The sequence below is a fragment of the Theropithecus gelada genome, unplaced genomic scaffold, assembly GCF_003255815.1.
Source record: "Theropithecus gelada isolate Dixy unplaced genomic scaffold, Tgel_1.0 HiC_scaffold_1084, whole genome shotgun sequence".
NCBI classification, from domain to species: Eukaryota; Metazoa; Chordata; class Mammalia; order Primates; family Cercopithecidae; genus Theropithecus; species Theropithecus gelada.
In genome coordinates this window covers 1-6,468 of record NW_020252379.1, presented here as the reverse complement: position 1 = coordinate 6,468, position 6,468 = coordinate 1, and the positions used below count along the sequence as shown (strand labels likewise).

General features: G+C 39.4%; 1 pseudogene; it reads right to left on the bottom strand.

Moving 5' to 3' along the window:
* Nucleotides 1-4,120: 4,120 nt before the first annotated feature.
* On the bottom strand, nt 4,121-6,016 carry LOC112616842 (annotated as a pseudogene).
* Nucleotides 6,017-6,468: the final 452 nt, after the last annotated feature.

Sequence of the window (6,468 nt, the reverse complement as noted above, 5' to 3'; positions counted from 1 at the left end):
TGAGTTTGTGTCCTTTGTAGGGACATGGATGCAGCTGGAAACCATCATTCTCAGCATACTATCGCAAGAACAGAAAACCAAACACTCACTCATAGGTGGGAACTGAACAATGAGATCACTTGGACTCAGGAAGGGGAACATCATACACCAGGGCCTATCATGGGGAGGGGGAAGAGGGGAGGAATTGCATTGGGAGTTATACCTGATGTAAATGACGTGTTGATGGGTTCTGACAATTTGATGGGTGCAGCACACCAACATGGCACAAGTATACATATGTAATAAACCTGCATGTTATGCACATATACCCTAGAACTTAAAGTATAATAATTAAAAAAAAAGAAAAAAAAAGATGTTAAAAATGTTGAATTCACACATAATATTTGTACATGTTTATGCAGTACAGAGTGAGATTTTAAAAAACTTCTATTTAGCTTCATGTTTACATGTGCAGATTTGTTATATAGGTAAACTCATATCATAAGGGTTTGTTGTACAGATTATTTCATCACCCAGGTACTAAGTCTGGGTGAGAATAACTGCACGCTGGCATTCTGGCATTCTTTAACTCTCAACGTTTGGCTTATACCTGCTTCTTCATCTTTCCAGTCCTCTCTCTTCTCCCACCCTCCACTCTCAGGTAGACCCCAGTGTCTGTTGTTCCCCTCTCTGTGTCCATGAGTTCTCATCATTTAGCTCCCACTTAAAGTGAGAATGTGCAGTATTTATTTTTCTGTTCCTGCATTCGTTTGCTAAGGACAATGGTCTCCAGTTCCATCTATGTTCCTGCAAAAGACATAATCTTGTTGTTTTTTATGTCTGCATGGTATTCCATGGTGTATGTGCAGAGTGAGATTTTGGTACATGTATATAATGTGTAATGATTAGATCAGGGTAATTATCATATCTGTCACCTTAAACATTTATAATTTCTCTATGTCAAGAACATTAAAATCTTTTCTTCTCACTATTTGAAAATATACAGTGAATTATTGTTAACTATAGTCACCCTCCAGAACTATAGAACCCTAGAACTTATTCCTCCTATCTGGGTGTAATTTTGTATTCTTTAACCAACCTCTCCCTATCCCTTTTACAGCCTTTCCTTTCCCAGCCTCTAGTAACCACTATTCTGTTTACTTCTATGAGAGCAACTCTTTTAGTTCTGACCTATGAGGATTAACATGCGTTATTCATCTTTTAAAAAATTTTTCTTCTGAGACTGAGTCTTGCTCAGTCGCCCAGGCTGGATTACAATGGCATGATCTCGGCTCACTGCAACCTCCGCCTCCCTAGTTCAAGCAATTCCCTTGCCTCAGCCTCCCAAGTGGCTAGAATTACAGGCGCCTGCCAACACACCCGTCTAATTATTTTTTTGTATTTTTAGTAGAGACGGGGTTTCACCATGTTGGCCAGGGTGGTCTCAAACTCCTGACCTCAGGCGATCCGCCCGCCTCGGCCTCCCCAAATGTCAGGATTACAGGTGTGAGCCACCACACCCAGCCGAACTTGCGTTATTTATCTTTCTGTGCTTGGCTTATTTCACATTAAAGACTTTTATGAATTCACCAAACAAACATAAAAAGCATTCTGAAAATGGTAATTTAACACTGAGCAGTTTTTAAGGGTACAGTGATGTGAGAGACAGGCATAATGCGGGACAGGGGTTCTGCTTCCATCATATTCCAATTTTATTGTTTTGGGAGATCCTTCCAACTCTCACTAACATTATTTTCCATAGAATAAAAGAAAAACTATACTCTCCAAGAACATGTTTCCTGTGTAATTTTTCTGTCCTCAAACTTTTTCTGGAGCGAAGAGTCATTTGACCTGACATTGAGAATATGCTTGAAGCCCTTTGAGAGGGCAAAGGAGATAGAGTTAACATTCCTATCTCTATGCTCTGAAGATCCAAGTCACTTGGCTACTGTTCCCTGGGCTGTCTATTTTCATTGTTTATGGAAGATAGTGTACACCTGTAAATGGAAGCCAATGGGTGCATTTGTGTCCAACATGAAGAAATTTTCTTCTTTGCACCAGGATTCCTTTAGATCATCAGCTTTGAGAACTTAGCATAAGGTGTAGGTTTGCAGAAGGGTGATTTCCTTCTCTTCTCAGGCTCTGGTTGGATTCAGAGTGCTCTTCATTTTTATTCTAATTATGAATTTATGGCTCAAATGGTGTGAAGAGTCACAAATATACCAGATATGTATAAAAATAAATTCCTCATTGAAATATTAGAACCCAATTAAGTGTATTAGGAGATTTGTAAAAACTGTATACTTTTTTTTTTTTATTTTTTAATTTTTTTTTTAACACGGAGTCTCGCTGTATCACCCAGGCTGGAGTGCAGTGGTATGTTCTTGGCTCACTGCAAACTCTGCCTCCCGGGTTCAAGCCATTCTCCTGCTTCAGGTTCCCAACTAGCTGGGATTACAGGTGCCTGCCACCATGCTTGGCTAATTTTTGTATTTTTAGTAGACACGGAGTTTTGCCATGTTGGCCAGGCTGGTCCCAAACTCCTGACATCAGGTGATCCGCCAGCCCTGCCTCCCAAAGTGCTTGGATTACAGGCATGAGCCACTGTGCCTGGCCTTAAAACTGTATACTTTTTGATATTTTTCTTTAAGTAATCAGTTTAAAATAATCAATGAATCATTTAAAATAACCAATCTAATTGAACCTTGTCCACAGACTTCATTAAAGTGGTACATTTTATCTGGTCATCATAAATTTTTTCCCAAAAGCCAATTCTCAGACTTGTACATAACACCAAGCTTTTAATAACAAAGCTTTGCGACTGTGTTTTTTTTTTTTTCTTACATTGCACAGGGAATTGCCAATATACCAGGGAAGAACAGGGTGAAAGTTAAGTGAGAAAAACAGTTACTTGATTTCTACTTTCCATATTTGCTTGATAACGTTTCCTGAATTGATGACATCCCTATCTTGGTCAAGTCTCTGATTTGTTCTTTCCTAGAACAGAATATGCCTAAATATTGCTATGCTTGGGACTCATGAAGGTTCCATGAGTGTTTTTACATTTAAATATTAATAACTTTTCCTTAAAACTTTAGAGAGTGAAAAAAATCCACTTAAAACTTGAAAAGTCCGGCCGGGTGCAATGGCTCATGCTTGTAATCCCCGTATTTTGGGAGGCTGAGGTGGGTGGATCACCCTCAAGTGTGAGGTCAGGACCAGCCTGGCCAACATAGTGAAACCCAGTCTCTACTAAAAATACAAAAAAAATTAGACAGGAGTGATGGTATGTGCCTGTAGTTCCAGCTACTCAGGAGGCTGAGGCAGGAGAATGACTTGAACCTGGGAGGTGGAGGTTGTAGTGAGCCAGTTTATAGCTTACAGTCAAGACATGTATATTGGTTGAAATACTGATACAGTTATTCTATAGAAATTTGTTGCAGCCTGAAATGATTTTGATTTTCCTCTGTTAAAATGACTTACTCTGAGACTTAAATATTTTAAAATAAAAAAGCAGTATCTAGACTAATAGTTTAAAATACGAAATAAGTTTCTAAAATGAATGTTATTTGATTTCATCATATATTAACAGATTTTAGTAAGTTGTTTGTAAACTAGAGGAATTGAGGCAGAGAGAAATGAAGTCCTTTTACTGGAAATTTTCATCTCTTAATGTGTTAACTGATTGCTTTTTACACGCTTCATTTTAAAAATGGAAATGGTGGGCCGGGCGCGGTGGCTCAAGCCTGTAATCCCAGCACTTTGGGAGGCCGAGACGGGCGGATCACGAGGTCGGGAGATCGAGACCATCCTGGCTAACACGGTGAAACCCCGTCTCTACTAAAAAAATACAAAAAACTAGCCGGGCGAGGTGGCGGGCACCTGTAGTCCCAGCTACTCGGGAGGCTGAGGCAGGAGAATGGCGTGAACCCGGGAGGCGGAGCTTGCAGTGAGCCGAGATCCGGCCACTGCACTCCAGCCTGGGCGACAGAGCGAGACTCCGTCTCAAAAAAAAAAAAAAAAAAAAAAAAAAAAAAGGAAATGGTGAAGGTTTTAATTTTAAGGAGTAGTTGTTTTTGGATTGTTCAGGTACACTGCCTCTTTTCTTCAGACACTGGGGCTCTTTTGTGGTCATTGAGTATTATTGTTTTTTCAAGTCTTCAGGCATATCCTGCTTTGTGATTTTGGCCCATGCATTAGGGATTTTTACCTTTACTTCAATTTTTTTCTGATATTTTTCTTCTAGGTTCGATCTGAAGTGAGAGACAAACCATTTCCAGTACAGCTGGATGGAGGTATCTGGGGTGATGCTCCACGTGGCATAATCCCCTCCTGCTTGTCAATAGTTCTTAAATGGGAAATTCCTGCCATCCTGCAAAACCAACAATCACTTGCAACCAAACTAGTACAGCAATCAATGACAAAATCATCTGTTTCATACCATTCCCCCCCATTGACAGCCTGAGGACGGTGGAAGGGTACACTATGGTCTCCTTCGTGTGTAGGAATTGTGTTTGTACAAATTGCTCCACAGCAGGGACACTGCTTCCAGCAGCCACAGAGATGTTCAGAGAGCATTTTCTCAATTTTAGAAAGCATTGCTTCTATAGGCATACTTGAATAATTCTGTTCTATTTTCTTCATTGTGAGATCCAAAGCTGCACTCATGGTTTCTTTAAGAAACTCAGTATGTTTTATCTCCTGGTGTTCAATGCTTATCAAGTCTTTTCGTGGAAAGATCAAGTTGCACCCCAGGCAATCACAGAATAAATCCAACCACCCAGAAGCAGTGCTGCTTTTATCTTTAGCTACTGATGTGGATTCATGGATGGCACAGAGGATGGTATTCTTGATATCAATTGAGCTTTTTTCAAAAAAAGTCTTCATTTTTTCACCTCCATTGTCTGAACAATATCTTTTAATATGATTTTTGATGTAACTCCTAAAAGACGATTCTGAATTATGAAGGTATTCCCAGTAATTATCAAAGTTTTCTTCTTCTGCCAGAGAGATGCGAATGTGTTTCTCCAGGTTAGTCCTGTTTCCATCGAATGCAGGGCAGGTAGCGCTCATGTCCCCCACAATTTTAATGGTCATTTCCTCCCATATGGTAGTGGAGACTGCAGGAGTGAGCTTATACCACAGAACATCAACAAATAGTTTGATGGAGGTTGCTCCTTGACAGATCTTAAAACTCGTGAAGAAGTCATCTTTCTTACTTTCAAGATAGTTCACGGGATCATTTGCTCTCTTGAATGCCCTGTGTATTTCCTTAAAATTCTCTGTTGCTCTTTGAAATAAACACACACATAAGTCAATGATAAATGTATTTGTAAATGTGTATCTTTTCTGAGTAGATGCAGATTTCACTTCCTCTTCTATTGTCTTTATAACTTGGGTTGTAACCACACTGTTGCTTCCACATGTTGTTAATAATTTTGTTAAATCTCGAAACAATGTGGTCAGTAGTCATATTAATGAACTCTTTCTCAAAGACTGTTAATGTCGTTGGGATACGATTATATTTCTTATTCACTTTGATAAGTTTATCATAATTGATTTGAAATTTCTCTGCAGAATTTCTCGTCAGTAAGCCCACGTCATTCGTCTTGTTTTTGAATACTCCCAAAGGATGTTTTCAGAATCCAAATCAATGTCAGACTCTGTGACTTGCGGAGAGTTGTGGATACATCACAGACCCAGTTTTTCCAAAGTTGATTGAATTTCTCATGTAACTCTTCCTCACTCAATTCTTTACCCTTTACAGTTAAAGCGAACTTTCGGCTCCTTTCCAATACTTCTTTTTCAAAATCTGTGTTTATCTTATTCAGTCTTTCTTGACTTTTGTTTTTAAAACGAATGAGTTCATTGGCTTGTCTTTTGCTATCTGAAATAAGTTTTTTTTTTTAAAGGCTATTAGCTTATTTTCAAAATTTCTTTCCAAATGTCTGACTGTAACTGTGAGTTCCTCCATTAATTCTGCCTCATTCCTATCCTTGATACCCATTCTCATTCTTTGGCCAGAATTACTGGTCATGGTTGCTTCTTTGTCATCAAGCAATCAGATCAATGGCCTCGATGCCTGCCACAAGTTATGGACAATTTTTCAGTTTCCTTCATTGTCGTCAATGGCTGACATGAGGACCACAATGACAGTAGACACCTCCTTCAGGAAGTTGAGCTGCTGCTCATGTTCCTTTGCATCTCCATGAAGATTGGTGAAGGTCACATCGTTGTCAAATCTGTCATCATCTTCCCCTCCTGGACAGAACCAGTAGATTTCTACCACATCCCCCATCAAGAGGCAATCTTTCCTGCTTCCTCTGCAGCGTCAGTGAAAAAACACATCATGTTTCCGTTTACTGAGAAGACAGTTCATAATCTGAGATTTGGAAGCAGAGAGGCTATTTCCAACTCTTATGAAGGACACAATTGAGGTAGAGACACAACACATCTGCTGATTCTTATAATGGTTCTTCCCTTTTGGTG